This window comes from Sus scrofa, chromosome 2 (genome assembly GCF_054392235.1).
Source record: "Sus scrofa isolate SSC_HxYL_T2T_F1_AM1 chromosome 2, Sscrofa_HxYL_maternal_Yorkshire_Landrace_v2.0, whole genome shotgun sequence".
Classification (NCBI taxonomy): Eukaryota; Metazoa; Chordata; class Mammalia; order Artiodactyla; family Suidae; genus Sus; species Sus scrofa.
The window spans coordinates 151,149,641-151,172,667 of record NC_139384.1 but is presented as its reverse complement, the minus strand read 5'-3'; the positions used below and the strand labels follow the sequence as shown (position 1 = coordinate 151,172,667).

The following is a 23,027-nucleotide window of genomic DNA, read 5'->3' as shown; positions in this document are numbered from 1 at the left end:
TAAACTCACCAGCCCAGTCAGTAAACCTTTATAGGCTGACAAGTGCCTAAGCAAAAGTCATCAAATGTCAAAGACATTTCAGAAGGAAGAATCTGCTCTATGGATCCCAAGTTCCTGTATCCTAACATTCCAGCCTGTATCACAAAACAGAAAACCTTTCAAACGTTGTGGAACAGTCAAGAGATAAGTTAAGTGAAGCTAGCTGCAAGCAGATATGTGATTACATCTGGATGTTAAGTATTAAGCAAGTACAACATACAATACACTTTCCCAAAGAAATACACGCTTTCATTTTTTTTCTTAAAATAAAAGCCTTCTTGAAAGGAGCCCAGGGAAAGGCACTTAGCCCAAATCCTGCTTGGGGAAAGGGACTGGACCTGAGGACTTGATAACTTTTGAAAACCAGCAAATCAAGGTCCAAACACCATACATAGATGCTTATTAATGCTTTAGAATCCACGGCTTGGGCTGATTTCTCCATGAACAAAACTGGAGACCAGGATGAGAGTCCTGAGCTGAAAGACAAGGTCTCAGGCCTCAGGGAAGCTGCCAAAGAGAAGAAAAGCTGTTTGGAGAGAACTTGAAGAGGAAGCAAGCTGCCCAAAGTAAGCCTGAGAGGACTGGACCATCCAGTCAGGGCAAAGAGGCTTCAGACACTAGGAGAAAACCAGGATTGTCTGAGAGAAAGAACAAGAGTCCTCTGAAGATTTGTACACGTCGATAATTTGAAAAAAGCGGGGGGGGGGGCTTCTTGGTCTTTTGTTTTCCTAATTTTGATACTCTGGAATAAAAAATAATGTCACTTTCTTCTTAAATGGAAAAAAGGCAGAGTTAAGCACACTGCTGAACTGCAAGTGACACCCGACCTCTCTGGGTCTGGGGCAACCACTAGGGACTAATAAATGGGAAAAAGCACGTGCCCAGCATCCCATGAGCTCTAGGCAATCTTTATCACACGGTCCTCGGTTTAGCACGTCATTCAATTTTTTAAGAGATCCAGAGGTGCCAGAGTTCCCGTCGTGGCACAGCAGAAACAAATCCGACTAGGAACCATGAGGTTGTGGGTTCGATCCCTGGCTTCGCTCAGTGGGTTAAGGATTGGGCTGTGGTGTAGGTCGAAGACACGGCTCGGATCTGGTGTTGCTGTGGCTCTGGTGTAGGCCGTCGGCTACAGCTCTAATTAAACCCCTAGCCTGGGAACCTCCATATGCCTTGGGTGTGGCCCTAAAAAGAGACAAAAGACAAAAGACACACACACACCAAAAAAAAAAAAAAAAAAAAAAAGAGAGAGAGAGAGAAAGAGAGATCCCAAGGTGCAGATTTTTAGTGAAATCTCCCAACTTTAATGTTTGCAACTTGTTCCCCAAAAAATCTTACCACTGTCCGGGACCAACGATCACGTCTGAGAACGGGGTTTGCCCTGCTGGTCCACCACTTTGCAACCACTAACAAGATTCTATCCCCAAATCCTTCGTGATTCTACATTCCAGAACTCCAAATCCTCTTAAATAACGTCTGAGGTCTACAGCCTCCTCATAAAAAAACACTAGACTCAGGCTCCCACTAAAGGTGCTAAGGCAAAGGAATCACTCACTCACTTCCATTGAGAAACTTGAAATATACAGACACTTGAAAATTGAGAACCCATTCTGTGCGTTTTGAAGTCTTTCAATAACCATGATGAAAGCAGGCTGCCTTGTGCAGCATCTTTAATCAAAAGCCTGCCAAGAGTGACAGTGAATTTTATTAAACTATACTATGGAACCAAGTCATGCTTTTGGTGAACCCAACCCTAAAAAGGATTTCAAAAGGTAGAGGTAGAACATTTAAAGTCTAGTGAAAATATGTTCTCTGGAAAGAAAATGGCTTCTGGAACTAGCTTTGTCATTTATGTATTCATCTTTCACCTCAGTTTTCTCATCTAGAAAATGAAAGGAGCTGAATTCTAAGCTCCAAGACGTTCCAGCTCTGAAATCCTAGCATTCCTTTCATTTAAATTATCTCTCAAGTTCCCGTCGTGGCGCAGTGGTTAACGAATCCGATTAGGAACCATGAGGTTACGGGTTCGATCCCTGCCCTTGCTCAGTGGGTTAAAAGATCCGGCGTTGCCATGAGCTGTGATGTAGGTCGCAGACGCGGCTCGGATCCCGCGTTGCTGTGGCTCTGGCGTGGGCCGGTGGCTACAGCTCTGATTCGTCCCCTAGCCTGGGAACCGCCATATGCCGCAGGAACGGCCCAAGAAATGGCAAAAAAGACAAAAAAAAAAAAAAAAAAAAAAATTTATCTCTCAATAGCCTCTGAATTGTTTCATTAAATGTAATTAATTTTCCCCAGGTTTAGCCTCTGGTATTCCTAGCTGTATTTTAAGTTTAAAGATGGTAACTATGCATATGCTTCTTTATGTGCCTTATGTTGCTGGCAAGGTACTTTAAGCAAAGGGTACTTTATACAGAGCAAAGTATTAGTTGAATTAAATTTATGCAATCTGGTTTTAAAATATTTACAAGCCTACCCAGACAAAGTTCCTGCCTCAGTCTTAGTCATATCTTCTGCTTCTCAACAATTAATGGTGTTTTTTAGAGTAGCTAAACAAATAACTTTTAAACTCTTGGCAGTTTATAGTTTTCCAATTAACTTACAGAGCATCCCTTCACAAGATCTATTATAAAACCTACTAGAGCTAGCCAACCTTAATGAATTCCAGCAACCTTAGGTGTTTCCAGGAGGGATCATGCTTAGTGGAACTAAATAAAAAGTTAAACTGCAGTTATTCAGTCTTCATTACCTTATAAATAGCAATCCTGGCTATAAAGCAAAAGTTCACTATAAATTCAGAAAGGGGCAGAGATGTAGGCGTTTGACTAGCAATCTTCATGATACAAAGAGAAATGGAGAAGCAACAAGCAGAAAATAAAAGCATGGTTCCATCAGAACCAAGGAGGCTGACTCTTGGCAAACTGCCTCATTTGTGCAAAGAGCTACAAACCCTCTCCTAAGACATTTCATTTACAACAGAATGGCCACATCCTTCTTAAAATGTGTCTGCCCCAAAGCTTTAGAATACCCTTGCCTAGCTACTCAATGCCAATTCTTTTTTAACAGCAAGGTAAAATTAATGCAGTATTAGGGACATTCATTTACATGCGTATCAGGAAATTTAGAAATTAAAAGTACCCACAGTAACACTGACTGTCACACCGCACAAGACAGAGGACTGTGCATCACTCAGGGCAGTCGTACATGTGCCCAGGCGCCTCTGCACTGAACCGAGTTAACACAGCTGCTGGAACCTCGACTCTCAAATCTCCCACAAGCTAACTCTTATAATTAAGACTCACTCCAGAGTTCCCGTCGTGGCTCAGTGGAAACAATCTGACTAGCATCCACGAGGATGTGGGTTCGATCCCTGGCCTTGCTCAGTTAATTAAGGATCTGGAGTTGCCATGAGCTGTGGTGCAGGTCACCGACGAGGCCTGGTTGCGGTGTAGGCCAGTGGCTACTGCTCCAATTCGACCCCTAGCCTGGGAACCTCCATATGCCAAGGGTGTGGCCCTAAAAAGACTCACTCTGACGCCTGCCTATTTTACTAAACCCACCCCCAAGCCAGTCACTTTCCTCTAAACTAGTTGAGCATTAGAAGAGGAGGAGCAAGGAAGGGTAAGAAAATAAGAAGTATAAAAGCACAGGTTTGTGTAAAAAAACAAAAACGGGGAAATTTGCTTCCTCTCTCCCCCACAAAAATGCAGTCTCCTCCTAATCACAAGCACAATATCATCCAAAACACTGTTTAAAAAATGCTTAGCCTTGGTCAAAACTGAGAGCCAAAACATAATCAGAGCAAAAAGTTTCCATCTACGGAAGAGCACTGGATGACATAAACCAGCAGGATCCACTCGGATGCAAACGCATCTTATATCAGGTGCTCTTAAGGCACATGGTACAAGTTGTCACTCCCCTTCCAGGTACACAATCCATAGGAAAAAGGACACTTGGCTAGATCTTCATTATTTTTTAAAGATTACACTTATTACTAAAAAATTATACTTATGATTATGATTATTAAGATTACAATTATTGGGAGTTCCCGTCATGGCGCAGTGGTTAACGAATCGACTAGGAACCATGAGGTGGCAGGTTCGGTCCCTGGTCTTGCTCAATGGGTTAACGATCCGGCGTTGCCGTGAGCTGTGGTGTAGGTTGCAGACGCAGCTCGGATCTCACGTTGCTGTGGCTCTGGCGTGGGCCGGTGGCTACAGCTCCGATTGGACCCCTAGCCTGGGAACCTCCATATGCCGTGGGAGCGGCCCAAGAAATAGCCAAAAAAAAAAAAAAAAAAAAAAAAAAAAGATTACAATTATTTTTATCACAATAAAACACACCACCACTCTCACTTTGCTCCTGGTCTTATCTTCTCTAGGGTACCTAAGGTCACGGGGAAGCATGGAACAGCTGAAGAACTGCCACGCCACAAGCATTAGGGACACAGTGACCAATGAAAGTACTAAGCCAAGGACAAAAGGTAAACCTAAAAAAGTAATGTTCTGTCCACCATCTGGCCACTCATTCAGCAAATATTTTGAGTGCCTTCTCTGTACTGACACCATTCAAGACAAAAAACCCTGCCTTCATGAAACCACACTGTAGGAATAGCATGAATAAGTAAACAAAACAACATGTATGCTAGGAAGAAAATTAATCAGACTAATGGTAAAGAAATTAGGTAGAGTCCTTCGAAGCTGAAATTTCAAAGTCAAGGAAAAGCCAATCAAAGGAATTATTTGGAGGAAGAACATGGTGGGCACAGGTAACAGACACAAGGCAGCACCTCTCAGGACTTCCAGACAGACGCGGCCGACACGGCTGGAGCAGAGCAAGAAGAGGTGAGAGATCAAGTGAAGGAAAAAACAAAAACAAGGCCCAGAGCTGCTCAAGGAACTGCCAGCAGCAGGGACCGGATATGTGTGTCCTGCCACGTAGCTTCCACGCCACGTGGTGGAGGCCATCAACAACGGGACAGCTGAAAACTCCAAGAGGCCCTCATAACAGACAACTGATTATGGATGCAGAGGAAGTCCCTGTTTCCATGAGAAACTGGATGACTCTGGTCTAAACAACAAAGAAGAAACAAGCATCTGGACTGGAAGCACAGGAGAAAAAAAAGACAAAAGGGGAAAGAGGTTTTTGTTTTAGAACAATGGGCCTGAAAGGCAGAGAAACTCCTCGCAGCTGAGAAGAGCACAGGAAGAAGAGGACCATTCTTCGCTTGGAGGCCAGGAGAAAAGATGCCTAACTCGCCTAGAGTCTAGGAAGTTATCCAGATTGAATGAGAAAACAAGAAAGAATTGTCTCTAAAACTTGCAGTCTATTATCTTTGATGATCTTTTGTCATTTATCCATCAATGACTGGCCAATTACTATATCCAGGGGATAAAAAGACGAAATTAGAAATCCCTATCAGATCATCACGGCAATTAATTATTAAGCACAAAAGGAAAAGCGTAGAGCAGATGCCACTAAAGTGTTTAAACTTAGCATCACCAACCACCAGTGGAAAAACTTGACAACTGCTGCAATTCCCTGAGAAAGATACATCATCACACATGTACTTGCCAAAAGCAGAAACAATGAAATGAATCCAAACAGAAGACATCTATAAAAATCAGCCAAAACTTTTCAAAAATTTCAATGTCGGGGGGGAAAAGACTGAAAATCAAAGCTAAAGAGATATGACAACTAAATGCAAGATGGGATCTCTTATTGATTCCTAGGTTTAAAAAAAAAAAAAAATCAGGAGTTTCCACTGTGGCACAGCAGTAAGGAACCCAACTAGTATCCAATGAGGATTTGGTTTGATCCTAGGCCTTGCTCAGCAGGTTAAGGATCTGGCACTGCCATGAGATGTAGTATAGGTCATGGACGCAGCTTGGATCTGGCATGGCTGTGGCACAGGCCAGGAGCTCCAGCCCCCATTCAATCAATCCCTAGCTTGAAAACTTCCACACGCCACACATATGGCCCTTAAAAAACAACAACTATGAAGGCCATTGCTGGGACAAAAGGTGGAATTTAATATGAATATAAACTGTACAGGAGATCACGTCTGGGAATCTTGTCAAAAGGCAAATTCCTTGTAAAATTCCTTGTTAAAAGGCAAATTACTGAATCAGTAAGTCTAGGATAGCACATAATGCTGCATTTCTCCTAAGTCCCTACGGAGAGCAGACCATGGTTCTTGGACCACTCTTTTAAAGGACTCGTGTTACTGCATCCAGGTAAACTGTCTTTGTATACTGTAATTAAGGCAATGTCCTTACTCTAAGATGAAGAGTAATACACTAAAAAACTTAAGGGTGAAGTACCCTGGTACCTGCAGTTTACTTTTAAATGCCTCAGAAAAAGAAAAAGGGAGCAAATCTGAAAAATGTTAACAGTTAAGATGAAATGAGGTGAACTGATGCATCAAGTGCTCACTGTATTACTCTTTCAACTTTTCTGTATGTTTGAAGAATTTCAAAAAAAAAAAAAAAAAGGTTGGGGAAAATGTTTACAGTCTAGATAGGAAAATAGTTAAAATACTCCGAAAAAGTATAAAGTTGTAAAGCAATCCATCAGTGGAAAGAGGAGTGCCCAGGAGGGACCCCCGACAGCCAGAGGATCTGATGAATTGGGGGGAAGGGGGGCAGGGACAGTTGTTCCAGGTTGTGCAAAGGAACCTGAGAACTTTGCCCCTTCCAAGAACCCCAAGTGTGAATGAAAAATAGAAGATAGCAAAATGGCAGAAGATAAGGCTGAAAGATACAAAAAAAAATTTAGAAAGTGTTACAGGTTATCATTCCTAACTTAAAAATATCCATTCTATTCTTACTATCAAAATAATTTTTGAGGAGTTCCCATCATGGCTCAGTGGAAAGGCATCTGACAAGCATCCATGGAGACGAAGGCTCGATCCCTGGCCTCGCACAGTGGGTTAAGGATCCAGCGTTGCCATGAGCTGTGGTGTAGGTCACATATGCGGCCTGGATCCTGCATTGCTGTGGCTGTGGTGTGGGCTGGCAGCTACAGCTCCGATTCAGTCCCTAGCCCAGGAACTTCCATACGCCTCAGGTGCAGCCCTAAAAAGACAAAAGACAAAAAAAAAAAAAAAACATAATTTTTGAGAAATCTTGAAATGCAACCCCCTCCTCCCGAAATAAAAAAGAAAGAGAAAATGCCACTTCCTACAGTCACCATCGTGAAGATCAGGCAGCGCCTTCCCAGCCAGAGCAACACTACCCGCGTCTACAAGACAACGCGTGCGACCGGAGAGCTGGGTACTCAAACTCCACAAGCCCCAAGCCAAGCATTTTCCTCCTCCATCTATCCCTGTGGAGCTCCTGACCAAAGCCTTTCTGTGTCCCCATTTCAGCTTCCATGACCGTCCCAGAGCTCCAAAGGGAGGCTCAACAGCCGTCAACCAGGGAAGGGAGGGGATGCGGAGGCAGTGAAGAATCTAGAGAGCAGCCTCGGGGCAGGGCCTGGCTCCTCCTCAAACAAAGTACCAAACAGCATCCTTAAGCTCCTCGGCAGCACTCAAGCCCCCAACGACCTGATGAAGCTTTCCTCATTCCACGACCACGAGAAGCAGCCCAGGGCCACTAAACACCAACTCCGAAGACGAAGGAAAGCCGCTTCTACCCTGAGGATCCTTACCTATGGCCCAGTTTCCACTTCAAAACTGTAAAACCACCCCTACTGTGCCCGAGGGAGGGCTCAGAGTTATTGTAATTTCCAACACCTAGGTCCCTTTCCTCCTCGTCCCTCCTTTCCTCGCGCCGATAGCTCACTGAACTACACCTTCCCATGCTCAGGAGTCTTCTCTCTTCCAATCATTTTCCAAAGAGGCCCCGTTATCACCACCATGAGATCAAATCACCTCTGAAAAACCACATAAGGGGGGGGGGGTTCCTCTCGTGGTTCATCAGTAGTAAACCAGACTAGTATCCAAGAGAATCCAGGTTCAATCCCTGGCCTCACTCCGTGAGTTAAGGATCCAGGGTTGCAGGGAGCTGTGGTGCAGGTCACAGATGCGGCATGGACCACGCACTGCTGTGGTTGTGGTGTAACCCTGCAGCTACAACTCCGATTTGACCCCTGTCTGGGAACTTCCATATGCCGAGGGTGATGCCCTAAGATAAAAAATAATAATAATTAAAAAATAAAAAACACCAAAAAATTAAGGACTGATTCCCTAACACAAATAGGATGAAGCCAAAATTCCTACATCTGACCCACACTGGCCTGTCAACCTCATCATCTGGCCCATCCAAACTCTTCTCCAGACAGTGCCTGTCTCCAGACCTTTCTAAACCTCTTTCCTCTGCCCAGAGCATCCTTCCAGACTTTTCCATCTTCCTTCAAGGCTCACACAATAAGAGCTGCTCGCCGTTTTCTGGGCTGCCTCATCGCTTTACAAGCACCTCTACTACAGCAGCTGCCACCCGGCACACAGCACTACATCGGTGGGTCCGCCGCCCCCGGGAAGCCGAGAGCTCCTCTGAGCACAGCGATCATGCCTTTTTTTGAACATGGTAACTTTAACTGAATTGGCGTGACTTTTTTTGCTTTCATCTAGCAGCACTGATAAATGTGGAAGGAACAAAGAACTATCTCCTCTTACATGTTAACAAAATGGATTTAGACTGCTAATTCTAACCTGTTAGTAATATTACTAAAGCTAATCCCATCAGTTTGTAAACTTCTTAAATTCAGTAATGGTGACTTACATATTCTTAACATCTCTTCCACAGTACCTGCTTTGAGTAAATGCATTCTATTTAAATAAAACCCTCCCAATGTAATGAAGATACAGCAAACTATGTAGTTCCCATTGTGGTTCAGTGGTAACTCAACTAGGAGCCATGAGGACACAGGTTCAACCCCTGGCCTTGCTCAGTGAGTTAAAGATCTGGCACTGCCGTGAGCTGTGGTGTGGGTCTTAGATGCAACTCGGATCTGGCGTTGCTGTGGCTGTGACTTAGGCCGGCAGCTGCAGCTCCGACTGGACCCCTAGCCTAGGAACTTCCCATATGCAGCAGGTGCGGCCCCTAAATTTAAAAAAAGATACAGCAAACTACAAGTTCTCCTGTGGCACAGCAGATTTAGGATCCAGCACTGTCATTGCAGCAGCTTGGGTCACTGCTGTGGTGCGGGTTCAATCACTGGCCCAGGAACTTGTGCATGTCAGGGGCGTGGCCAAATAAAAAGAGATAAAGCAAACAAAATACTGCCTTAGATGTAACTCAGTAAAGACATCTAGAAAACATCTTTCCTTTCACTGGTCTTAATGACCCCAAAGAAACTGAAGTTTCTCTCAGGGTTGCCACCTTCCAGTCCCTGGAGTTTTTTCTCCTCCCGAGAGATCAAGCTCACACTTTACTCAGCTACTTCTGTGCAAAATGACAGGTTTCTAAAGACACACTTCAAAGTCAGTCCAGAGCTCTTCTGAGAACATCATGACCTCAGGTCCAGGGAGGCAAGAAAATGATAACGGATGATTTAAAGAAATCTTGGTCAATTTTGAGATCCGCAAGAACAGAAAACCCCACCAACATGAACGCTGACTCGTCAGTGAGTAACGTACCCTTTCAGCTCTGCCCTATTCATGTGTTATCATGTTTCACAAACTATGATTAAGAGTCTAGATTAATAATGAAATATTTAACATAATGAAATATTCAACATAGCATGAGAGGATAGTAACAATGCATCTTTGCTTGGAAAGAAAGCACGTACTGGAGCTACACAGGACAAACCGACTATTAGAAAAGGCTGCTATACCTCACGTCACTTGAAATGGGCCACAGTGAATGTGTTTTCTGAGTTATGACAACACTTTCAGTTTTAAGAAATGTCTGTGGTCTAACCTGGCTAAGAAACCAGGACAAGATTATGTAATCTGATAACTAACAACGCCTCCAACTCACATCTTCAATTCATAATGTCTAATACTAACAAAATAAACCATAGCAATAAAACATTTTTAGGATGTTCCCGTCATGACACAGCGGAAACGAATCCGAATAGGAACCATGAGGTTGTGGGTTTGATCCCTGGTTTTGCTCAGTGGGTTAAGGATCCGGCGTTGCCATGAGCTATGGTGTAGGTCACAGGCGAGACTTGGATCCGGAGTTGCTGTGGTTGTGGTGTAGGCTGGCAGCTATAGCTCTGATTGGACCCCTAGTCTGGGAACCTCCATGTGCTGCGAGTGCAGCCCTAAAAAGAAAAAAAAAAATTTTTTTTTTTTTTTTTTTTTCAAAAGACAATAGATGGGTTGGAGTTCCTGATGTGGCTCAGATGAACATGAACCCAACTAGTATCCAGGAGAATGCAGGTTCAATCCCTGGCCTTGCTCAGTGGGTTACAGATCCAGCATTACTGTGGCTGTGGTGAGGCCGGCAGCTGCAGCTTTGATTCGACACTTTGCCTGGGAACTTCCCTAGGCCACAGGTGTGGCCCTAAAAAAAAAAAAAAAAGATGATCCACTCATGTATGGCATTTAAAAATGAAATCTCAGAACAAGAAAATGAGATCCATAGCTCGATATAATTAAGTGGAATAGTTAAAATGAAGCAATCCAGAAGCGTCTTTTCAATTAGCAATTAAGGGAGTTCCCGTCGTGGCGCAGTGGTTAAAGAATCCGACTAGGAACCATGAGGTTTCGGGTTCGATCCCTGGCCTCACTCAGTGGCCTGAGGATCCAGCGTTGCTGTGAGCTGTGGAGTGGGTTTCAGACTCAGCTTGGATCCCGAGTTGCTATGGCCCTGGTGTAGGCCAGCGGCTACAGCTCCGATTCGACCCCTAGCCTGGGAACCTCCATATGCGGCACAGGAGCGGCCCAAGAAAAAGGCAAAAAGATGAATGAATAAATAAATAAATAAATAAATAAAATTAGCAATTAAGGTGTAAGACCAGTTATTGAACACTAAGATTAAACTGGATTAAATTGTTCGTTACAATAAAAATCATTTAAAAAACTATTCATTACAAATTTTAATGCAAATGATCTTTTCCTTCTGCAAAGCCCTTGAAGACTTTTTAAAAAATTCTTACAGATAAAAATTATAACAATTTCCAGAACATAATTCCCTCTCTTCTTTTACTACAATAGGAATGGAACAGATGACAAGAAATTTTAAAAATCTAATCACACTATTCACATAACACATGTTCCAAATGATCAAATCTCTGTCACAAATATTTAAAGTAACACTCAAAGTTGCCTTTTGAACTGTTTTACTTTACATGCACTGCTCCAAACTTTCAGCCAGTGAAAAAAAGCACAAATTAAATCCAAATCAAAAAGGAGGGTTGAGGGAGTTCCCATCATGGCGCAGTGGTTAACGAATCTGTCTAGGAACCATGAGGTTTCGGGTTCGGTCCCTGCCCTTGCTCAGTGGGTTAACGATCCGGCGTTGCCGTGAGCTGTGGTGTAGGTCGCAGACGCGGCTCGGATCCCGCGTTGCTGTGGCTCTGGCGTAGGCCAGCGGTTACAGCTCCAATTAGACCCCTAGGCTGGGAACCTCCATATGCCGCGGAAGTGGCCCAAAGAAATAGCAAAAAGACAAAAAAAAAAAAGGAGGGTTGAAAGATGACAGTCCATCAGCAGGTAAAGAGAAATACATGCTAAATGCAAGCTCCGTTAGAAATGAGGCTGGGGGTATGCTTGCACATGGAGAAAGTAGAAAAAGTTTGATAGTTACGGAAAAAAAAAAAAAAAACTAAAGGGGAAAATAATGAATAATTAGAGGCTCCAAGAGAGAAAGGGCAATGCTCAAGTTTTATTTTGAAGCATGGTTATTTCTGCACGCTCTGAACTTTCAATAATGGATAAGTTTAGTATAGTGCTCTTGCAAGTGAACAAAACAGCACGAAACAGGGCAAGTCAAGCCAGACGGTCCACCTTCCCACACGGTTGGTCCCCTTCAGCCCGGGCCCACCACTCAGAGGGCTGACCACACGGCACACGGCACACGGCACACGGCACAAGCAACGAGAGCACCCTCACCATCTAGGAGCAAGCACACCAGTGCCCAGGCAGATTTTAGGAACTGTGCTTCTCCGAGACTCTCCCTGATGCCTAACGTGTTTAACTTCTTTTTTTTTTTTAAAAGAGCCGCACCCAGAGCATATGGAGGTTCCCAGGCCAGGGGTCTAATCGGAGGTGCAAACGCTGGCCTATGCCACTGCCACAGCAACGCCAGATCCAAGCCACGTCTGGGATCCACACCACAGCTCACGGCAATGCCAGATCCTTAACCCACTGAGTGAGGCCAGGGACCGAACCCGCAACCTCACGGTTCCTAGTCCAATTCGTTCCTGCTGCGCCACAACGGGAACTCCTTAACTTTATTCTTGAGAGAAAACAGAAGGTACTAGCAAGACTTAAATACTCCAACACCTAAGGTATAGCCCAAATTCCTTTAAGACTTCTAAGGATGTGGCTTCACAGTCACTCAAGAGGAAAAAATCATCTGGGCTGGGAAAGCAGAAAGGATAACTTATGTCAGGTTTTCCACTACTTACCTCTATGCAGAAAGTCAAATGTGCAAAATACTTTTTTTTTGAATGAACTTATTTTTTATCTGCTCATTTTTTCACTTTTTACATGCAGTAAAATTCACTCTAGGACACTAGTCTATGACTTTTGACAAACTCCAATAGTTGTGTAATCGCCTCCATAATTAAAGAGATAGAAAAGTTAAAAGAATTTATTTTCACCACACCATCACATACAACTAAACCACAGAATATTAATGTACAAAATACTATGAGCTTCAAGAGCTAATTTGGCATCAATTTACTACAAAGCCACAGTTATCCAAACAGTGTGGTACTGCCATAAAGACAGATATACAGATCGAGAACACAATAGAGCCCCAAAAAAAAAACTTCTAGTCAAATGCTTTTCAACAAGGATGTTAAAAACCACTCCATGATAAAAGAACAGTCTTTTCAACAAGTGGGGCTGAGAAAACTGGTTATCTACATGTAAAAGAATGAAGCTGGACTCAATATCATATCCAAAAATTAACTCAAAAGGGATCAAAGTTCTAAATCTAAGAGTTAAAACTATAAAACTCTTAGAAGAAATCACAGGGCAAGTTTCATGACATTAGATTTGGCAACAATTTCTTGGATATGACACCAAAGGCACAGGTAACCAAAGAAAAAACAGATAAACAGATAAACAAAATAAAAACTTTTGTGTATCAAAGGACATTATCAAGAATGAGAAAGCAACCAAGAAAACAGAATAACTGCAAAACATATGTGATAAGAGATTAACATCCAGCTTTCACTGACATGTGGAATCTGAAAAAAGGACAGACGGAACTTCTTTGCAGAACAGATGCTGACTCACAGACACTGAAAAACTTATGGTCTCCGGAGGAGACAGTTTGGGGGGTGGGGGGATGTGCTTGGGCTGTGGGATGGAAATCCTGTGAAATCAGATTGTTATGATCATTATACAACTACAGATGTGATAAATTCATTTGAGTAATAAAAAAATGAAGAAGAAAAAAAAGATTAACATCCAGAATACATACAGAACTAAACTTCAACAACCAAAAAAACAAATTAACTTGATGACTTGAAAAGACTTTCTTCAGAGATACACAAATGGCCAATAAACCCATGGAGAGATATGCCCAAGTGATTAGTGACGCTGAGTATCTTGTCAAGGGTTTATTGGTTGAATGCACATAAAACTACCATGAGAGACCACCTCACATTCATTAGGATGGCTACTATCATGAAAGTAGAAAATAAGATGCATTGGTAAGAGTGTAGAGAAATTAGAACCCTTTGTGCCCTGTTGGCAGGAATGCAAAATGGCACAGCCACTGTGGAAGATGGTAGGGCGGTTCCTCAAAAAATTAAAAATAGACTCACCATACAATGCAACATTCCACTTCTGGGTTTATATCCCAAAGAACTGAAAGCAGTGTCTCAAAGAGATACTTGTACACCCATGTTCACAGCAGTATTATTCACAGTAGCTAAACTTGGAAGCAATCCAAGTTCATTGACGAATGGATAAGCACACTGTGGGATATACATAAAATATTATACCGCCTTAAAAAGCAAAGTCTGCCATATGCTGCAACATGGGTGAACTCTGAGGACATTATGCTAAATAAAATAAGCTAGTCACAAAATAAGCCAGTCATAAAAAGACAGTAATATTCCACTTACATGAGGTACCTAGAGTGGTCAGAGACAAAGCAGAAAGGTGGCTGCCAAGCGCGGGCCTAAGAGGGTGATGGTGAGTTGCTGTGTCATGGGTTTAGCTTTCATTGTGTAAGATTAAATGACTTCTGGAGATGGATGGTGGTGATGACGGCACAGTATGAACATACGTAATATCAGTGAACTGCACATTTAAAAATAGTTAGGATGGTAAATTTTATATTTTACCACAATTTTTTTAATTAAGAAAAAAAGAGGAATTTCCGACACATGCTACAACGCACATGAATCTCAAATGCACTATGCTAAATGAAATAAGCCAGACACAAAAGGACAAATACCTGATCCCACTTGTATGAGTACCCAGAATTAGCAAATTCATAAAGAAAAAAAAGAGACCAGAGATTCCTTGGGGCTGGGGAGAGGACAGGATGGGGAGTTACTGTTTAATGACTGGAGTTCCTGTTCAGAATGATGAAGTTCTGAAAATGGATCGTGATTATGCACAACTTAAAGCTACTTTATGTCACTAAACTCTACACTTAAAATCACTGAAATAGAAGTCATCCTGTAGCAAAGTAGGTTAAGGATCTGGTCCAGTGGTGCCACTGAAGCAGCTTGGGTCACCGCTGTGGTACGGATTCAATCCCTGGCCCAGGAACTTCCATATGCCGTGGGTGCGGCCAAACAAAAAATGGTTAAGGAGTTCCCGTCGTGGCGCAGTAGTTAACGAATCCGACTAGGAACCATGAGGTTGTGGGTTCGGTCCCTGCCCTTGCTCAGTGGGTTAACGATCCGGCGTTGCCGTGAGCTGTGGTGTAGGTTGCAGACGCGGCTCGGATCCCACGTTGCTGTGGCTCTGGCCTAGGCCGGTAGCTACAGCTCCGATTCAACCCCTAGCCTGGGAACCTCCATATGCCACGGGAGCGGCCCAAGAAATAGCAACAACAACAACAACAAAAGACAAAAGACAAAAAAAAAAAAAAAAAAAAAAATGGTTAAAATTTTGTTGTGTATATGAAACCATAACTTTTAACAAAAATTTTTAGAGTAGCAAATCTCTTCCCCCTAGGAATTTCCCTTCTAAGAAGTTTCCCTTGGAAATAAGGATGGGCAGGAGTTCCGGCTGTGGGTTAAGGATCCAGCAAGGCTGCAGCTGTGGCAACCATCGGTCACAGCTGTAGCCTGGATTCAGCCCCTGACTCGGCAACTTCCATACTCTGCAAACAAGCTTCAATAAAGTGGATGTAAAGCCGAGCCTTCTCCATGCACAATCCTATAGTTAGCAAATATACCATAATTAATTAATTATTGAATAATATCTACTGAGGGTTTAGTAAGAGTCAGAAAACACAAAAGACTGAAAGATACGTTAGAATGTAATTGCCTTAAAGGAGTTCAGCAAGTAAAAAAAGAAATTATGGGAGTTCCCGTCGTGGCGCAGTGGTTAACGAATCCGACTAGGAACCATGAGATTGCGGGTTCGGTCCCTGCCCTTGCTCAGTGGGTTGACGATCCGACGTTGCCGTGAGCTGTGGTGTAGGTTGCAGACACGGCTCGGATCCCGCGTTGCTGTGGCTCTGGCGTAGGCCAGTGGCTACAGCTCCGATTCAATCCCTGGCCTGGGAACCTCCATATGCCGAGGGAGCGGCCCAAGAAATAGCAACAACAACAACAACAGACAAAAAAAAAAAAAAAAAGACAAAAAAAAAAAAGAAATTATGGTCTAGAAAAGTCTTTAGAAAGGTCAATTAGTAACTCAATGCCATCTAAGTGCTGGTTTTACGCAAAAGACAATTTAATATGGACAAACAGGTCCTGTTCAGCACTCCATAACTAAAAGAATAAAACAGCACTTTATCACATGAGAAGTTAAAATAACTATCTTTTAAAAGTCCTCTTATTCATCACATGGATGACAAAGTTCAAACTCTCCAGTTGAGACTGCTAAGATTAAAAACTCCTAAAAGCACCTTATCACCATAAATCATCAGGTAACAGACGTATGTGAATGACAAATTAACAACAGCAGGAAACACCCTACTACAAAATTGTTTATGATCTTTTAAGAATTACATTTTTGGGAGTTCCCATCGTGGCGCAGTGGTTAACGAGTCCGACTAGGAACCATGAGGTTGCGGGTTCGGTCCCTGCCCTTGCTCAGTGGGTTAAGGATCCAGCGTTGCCGTGAGCTGTAGTGTAGGTCACAGAGGCGGCTCGGTTCCCGTGTTGCTGTGGCTGTGGCATAGGCCATTGGCTACAGCTCCAATTCGACCCCTAGCCTGGGAACCTCCATATGCCGCAGGAAAAGGCAAAAAGACAAAAAAAAATTAAAAAATAAAGAGTAAATAAAAACATGGGAGTTTTCTGGTGGCCCAATAGTCAGGATTTGGCCCTTTCACCACTGCAGCCCAGGTTTAATCCCTGGTCTGGGAACTGAAATCCCACATCAAGGTGCTGCAGGTTGTAGCCAAAAAAAAAAAAAAAGAGAGAGAGAGAGAGAGAGAATGTGGAGCAAAACAGAACACTGCTGTTAGGAATGTAAAATGCCATAGCTGCTGTGGAAAACCGCATGGCAGGTCCTCAAAACCCGCAGAGAGTTACTGCACCACATGAGCTAGAAATTCCACTGCTGGGTATGCACCCGAAAGAGCTGAAAGTAGGGACACAAACACCCATCTGCACATCTACATTCAAAGCAGCATTATTCACACTGCAAAAAAAGTGAAGGCAACCCCAGCGTTCATCCAGAAAACTGGATAAAGGAGTATTACTCAGTCTTACAGTGGAAGGGGATCCCGACACAGGCTACCACACGGGTGAACCTGGAAGGCATTATGCTAAGTGAAACAAGCAGAGTACTTAAGCCAAATTCAGAGAGCCAGAAAGTACAATGGTGGTCGCTGGGGGGCTGCAGGAGAGGGAATGGGGAGTTACTGTTTAAAGGATATGGAGTTTCAGTTTAAGATAATTTTTCCGGATGTGGACAGATGTGAATGTACTTAATGCCACTGAATATAAAAACCATTTAAATGCTGAGTTTTGTTATGTAAATGTTACAACACAAAAAAAAAAACAGGGTAGTGCTGTGAGAATGTCATAATCTGATTCAAATTTTCAGAAAAGATCACTTTTAGCAATAATGACCAATGTCTCAATAGAAAAAGCATATTAGGAGTTCCCTTATGATGCAATGAATTAAGGATCTGGCAGTTGTCACTGCAGCCTGGGAACTTTCATAAGACGAAGGCGCAGGGGGTGGGGAGGCATATTAATCAGCCTTCATGGAGTTCCCCTTGCGGTGCAGTGGAAATGAGCCCCACTGATATCCATGAGGACTCATTCAATTCCTGGCCACGCTCAGTGGGGTTAAGGATCCAGCGTTGCTGTGAGCTCTGGTGTAGGTTACAGAGACGGCTTGGATGCTGCATTGCTGTGGCTGTGGCGTAGGCCAGCAGGTGCAGCCTAAGCCAGGAGCTGCAGCTTCAGTTCAACCCCTAGCCTGAGAACTTCCATGTGCCAGGTGTGGGGCCCCAAAGAGGAAAAAAACAAATCAGCCTTCAGACAGACTACATTTGGGTGAAGGAAGGATGGAGCATTCCAGAAAAAAATGCCTCAGAGATGCAGAGACAGGTAGCAACATCTTACAATAGAAAATGAAGCTGAAAAGTAAGTTAGAGGAGTTCCCTAGTGATGCAGTGAGTTAAAAATCCAGCGCTGTCATTGCTATGGTATGTCCCTGGCCCAGGAATGTGTGCATGCCAAGGGCGTGGCCAAAGGAAAAGTTACAGCCAGAGCATAGAAACCCTGAATGCCAATCTAAGTATCAGACCAGTGCGACAACAAGATAGTAGTAAATTTCCCAAAAGAGGAATATCGCTTATATGTAAAGACTGAAGAGCAGAGGGGAATATATTAAGAAATTCTACCAACTTTTGCAAACACTGAGAGATCAACAACAATGTTCCAGGAGTTCCCACTATGGTGCAACAAGATGAGCAGGTCTCTGCAGCTCCAGGAAACAGATGAGATCCCCGGCCCAGCACAGAAGGTCAAAGGTTCTGGTGTTAGCGCGGCTGCAGCAGAGGTCGCAACCGTGGCTCAGATCTGACCCCTGGCCCAGGCAGCCAAAAGAAACAAGACAATGCTCTGGATTCTCAGAATAAAAACTGAAGGGAACAGACAAGTGCGCAGAGACGGCTAAGGGACAGAGATGGATTTCTGGAGTACTGATACTTTTCTTTTTCTTGATCTGGATGGTGGCTATGCGTGGTGTTCACTCAAATAATTCATTAAACAAGTTCTCTAATTTGAGCACTTTTCTCCATGCACATTATACTTTAATTTTTTAAAGTTTTATTTAAAATAGGAGTTCCCTGACTCAGAAGTAACAAATCCGACTAGTATTCATGAGGATGTGGGTTCAATCCCTGGCTTGGCTCAGTGGCTAAGGAATCCAGCATTGCCGTGAGCTGAAGCATAGGTCCCAAACTCAGCTGAGACCCTGTGTTGCTGTGGCCATGCTGTAGGCTGGCAGTGCAGCTCCCATTTGACCCCTAGCCTGGGAACTTCCATATGCTATGGGTGTGGCTCTAAAAAAAATAAAAAATAGGAGTTCCCATCATGACTCAGAGGAAATGAATCTGACTATATCCACAAGGACGCAGGTTTGATCCTTGGCCTCACTCAGTGGGTTAAGGATCCGTCTCGCCGCAAGGTGCAGCACAGGTCACAAATGTGGCTCAGATCCAGTATAGCTGTGGCTGTGGTGGAAGCCTGCAGCTTCGATTCAATTCCTAGCCTGGAAACTTCTATATGCCAAAGGTAAGGCCATAAAAAGGGGGGGGTATTTAAGAAATCACCAGTTAGGACGAAGTCATCCATAAGAAATTTACCTAAGGACATTAAAGATGCTACCACAGAATATGTACAAGGTACCCAAGAAACACTGAGATCCAAACTAAAGCCCAGAGTCAGTGACGTCTAAGGTGGGTTTTAAAAAATTTGTTTGTCAGATGGATGAGAAAAAAGTTACTCCTGACAAAAGAAAAAATATGAAAAAGGCACCAAAGCAAACAACAGTACAACTTATCCAGAGAACTACAAGTTATTTCAATAGTTCAAAGAAGATAATCTAAACTACCATGGAAGGAGTTCCCACCATGGCACAGCAGAAACGAACCCAACCAGGAACCATGAGGTTGTGGGTTCGATTCCTGGCCTCACTCAGTGGGTTAAGGATCTGGCGTTGCTCTGAGCTCTGGTGTAGGTGGCAGACATAGCTCGGATCCCGAATTGCTGTGCCTATGGCGAGGCTGGCAGCTGCAGCTCTGATTAGACCACTAGCCTGGGAACCTCCATATGCCATAGGTGCAGCCCTAAAAAAAAAAAAAAAAGCAAAAATAATAATACTGATAAATAAACTACTGTGGAAGCAGAGAGAAGGGCAAAAAGGAATTCATGCTAAGAGGAGAGAGGAAGGAAAGGACTTCATCTGATCAGATCTAGGTTTAAAGAAAGGCTTGGAGATGTCTCTTGGTCCAGTATTCCAGGCCCTCCACTATCTGACTGTCCTCTCATCTGTCAGAGTTCCACTCATAAACCAGACTCCAGAAGAAAAAAGACTCTTTTTATCCTTCATTCAACATGCTTCTATTTTTTTTTTAAACATCTCCAGGCCAGGTACACGCCAAAGGCTAAGGCTATCAGCCTTCAAGGCTCACCTTCTATCAAGAAAGGCCAACAGGCATATCAGTAATAAGATCAAGTGCCATGTACCTGGTGAGAAGAGGTTTGCTACCAGACAGAAAAGTGCTAAGGGGGACTTGAGATATGACTAAAAGCTCATGTAAGTGATGGAATCCAAACTGGGTGTGGGAGCAGAGGAGGAGCAGCAATGAGGAAACAACAAACCAACAGACCCGCCTAGGGCCTAGGCCGCTGCATCCAATCCTTCCGTAAGGCTTATCTCGTTTCTCCAAAGTACAGCTCCCTTTAGCCCCACCACCTCACTCCTACCATCCTCCTGGATCAACCTCCTACTTCTACTAGTGCACAAACACAAGCCTTGCAGGCACCAGCAGGAGTGATCTTCCTAAAAAGGAAATCAGATCTTGAAACTTCCTACAATGGCTTCTCACAGCTCTTAGAATAAAATCCAGGCACGTGACCTGGAGTTCCCTGGCAATCTCATGCCAGGGCTCCTTCCTACCCCCAAAGCATGCATCCAAGCTACACGAACCTTCTCTTAGGTCTCTAAACACAAGGAGTTTTTTGCTATCTCAGGACCTTTAAGATCAGAGGACTCTCCACCACCACCCCCAATATCCAGGTCTGCCTGTCCCGTCACTAACTATTGTTCCTTTTCAGAAATCCCTCAACTCTGCCAGTTACTGCCCATCTCCATATCTAGGTTAGGTCACTTATCTCATTTTGGTCCTGCAGAGTTTGCGAAGCCCCTGGACACTGAAGGAGATCTCTGATGCACAGCTGACCATGTGGGTGAGCTAAGACATCTGCACTCAAAATAGAAGCTTTAGCTTTAGCCCACAAAGTGTTGGACTTCAGCTTACATTTGATGACAGGGAGACTGTACAGAAGTGATCCTCAACCCGGGAGAGGGCACCCCGATCTCTAGGTCACCCCTGGAAAAAGATGTGACTGGTGGTGGGAGAATGATGCCACATCAGTGGTGTGAAGGGCTGAGATACGTTAGAATCTTGGATATAAGTGGTTTGAACAACAACAGAAAGATTAAGAAACAAGAGCCAAAAGTATAAGGAAAACCAGGAGAGATTTATAATCCAATTCCACAAACGCCTTTATGCCCTTTCATGCTTCTTCCCGACAAAACCCCACTGCTGCTCTAACCAGTTCAAATGCCCGTCCCCTCCTGGAAGCCCTCTGGTCTTATCCAAACAAAACTTACTAGATCCCCCTGCACAATTCCACGAGTTTCTCTTATCATTATTATTACGTAAGGTGTGACCCACGCACAAGTTTTTGGTCATTACTGTTGTGGTTCATATCGCCATCGGCCTTGCACTACACCCAAGCTGTGTGTCCCTTCCCTATTACACGGTGGGTTCTTGGGGCAGAGACTATTTCTTAATCAACTGTGGGCCCTTAAGAAAGTGGATAAAAATGATTTTTGTAATTTGATAAAAGTCAGAAAGAGTAAATCACTGGACAAAAGCTATGGATTAAAGTACCACATCCTCACTAAGGTGATTTACAAATCCACACTTTCCTAGAGTGACACACACCTATACAATCTTCAAAAATCACTGCTAAACATACGATCCTCCCATGGAAATGCCTATCCTGTTGCAACAATACAATGATGTAATCACTTCCTTCAACACACATAAGAAACGCCTTAATAATCTAGAGAGTGAACATACCTTACTCTTTTCTAGATTATTGTAAATTCTGTACAAAGCAAACACCAAAAAATGTTGCAAAGACGCAGAGGGACATAAAAGGGTTTCAGTCCTGGATTGGAGCCAACTGCCGCCTGCATTATTGGGAAGCCATTCCTGCCACACCAAGGTTAGTAGGCATTCAGACAACATTTTTTCCAACAAGTGTTTCTCCCTCTCTCTCTCTCCCTTTCTCTCTCTCTCTCCCTCTCCCACACAAACACACCCCTTTAGAAATCAACAAAAAAAGATTCCAACGCCCCTCGTGCAAACCAGAACTAATTAATTAGAGTTCAGGGCGTCCAATTACACAGCACAGAAGTCCGAGGAATTTCACAACAAAGGTTCACATGTACACGCCAAAAGTCCACACGGGTGTGGCGCCCCTTCCCAGCCAGACTGTGTCCGAGAAAGGGACACGCAAACTCGCACATGTGCTCGGGCCGGGAAGGCGAGGGTGCGGGCCCAGCAGCCGCCCCGTCCACCTGACCGGCAAGTTTCGGTGGCGGGGGGAGGGGTGCGATCCCAGAAACCACAGACCGCACTCGCTTCCCGGGAAAACGCAACGCCGCCGCCCGCCCGCCCGCGGAACCACGCACGGACTCTTGCCCTCGAGGAAAGCGGCCGAGCGGGCTCAGCGCGGGCCTGGCGCGCGCACCGAGGCCACTCGAACAAAGTTTCGAAGCCCGGAGAAACTTTCCCGAGAGCAGGCGCCGCGGCGGCGCGGGGCCTGCCGCTCGCGCTGCTCCGGCCGCCGCGGGCCCTCAACTTCCCGAGCGCCAGTAAGCGCCGGCCCCGCCCGCTCCACCAGGGCCCAGGCCCGGGGCCCCGCGGCGAGAGCGGGCCGGAGGCCGCAGCGGCGCCCACCCGGAGCCCGAGGCCGGGCGGGGTCGCAAAGGGGACCGCCCGGGCCGCCCGCCCGAGGAGCCCCCTGCCCAGCGAGGGGCGCCCACACCCGCGCGAAGGCAATTACCTGCGGCGAGCGAGGCGAGGCAGGAAGATCCCCGAGGCCCGAAGCCAACGGCCGCCGCTTTGTCTGCCCCTGTCCGGCTCCAGGGAGGAAATGGGCCGCCCGGCGCCCCCGCCCCGCGGCCCGGGCCCCGCCCGCCCTTCCCGGCACCTCCCTCCGGCGCGCTCTTCCCGGCGCCTCCCGCTGCCGCCCCGCTGGCCCGGGTGGCCCCTGACCCGGAGCGCCTGGTCCGCCAGGCCCGGACCCCCCAGAGGCCCTCTTGCTCTCTGCCCCTGACCCTCGAGGTTCTTCTTGCCAAGCCCCTAGTGGGCACTCTGGCCGGGAGAGACCCCCACCCCCGAGCGGAGGGAGGAGCGCGGGTGCCTGGAACAGCCCGCCAGCTGGGGAGGGCAGGTGAGTCAGCGCGC

General features: G+C 44.9%; 1 protein-coding gene across 5 annotated transcripts in view; it reads right to left on the bottom strand.

Annotated features, from left to right (window-relative positions):
* The window catches only part of CTNNA1 (catenin alpha 1), a 187,718-nt gene extending 165,034 nt beyond the window's left edge, over positions 1 to 22,684 (bottom strand). For all 5 annotated transcript variants that reach the window (XR_014838850.1, XR_014838852.1, XR_014838851.1 and 2 more), the window contains exon 1: positions 22,624 to 22,684. The gene's annotated coding sequence lies outside the window, so the exon portion shown is untranslated. The remainder of the gene's footprint in view (positions 1 to 22,623) is intronic.
* Between the last annotated feature and the right edge of the window lie 343 nt (positions 22,685 to 23,027).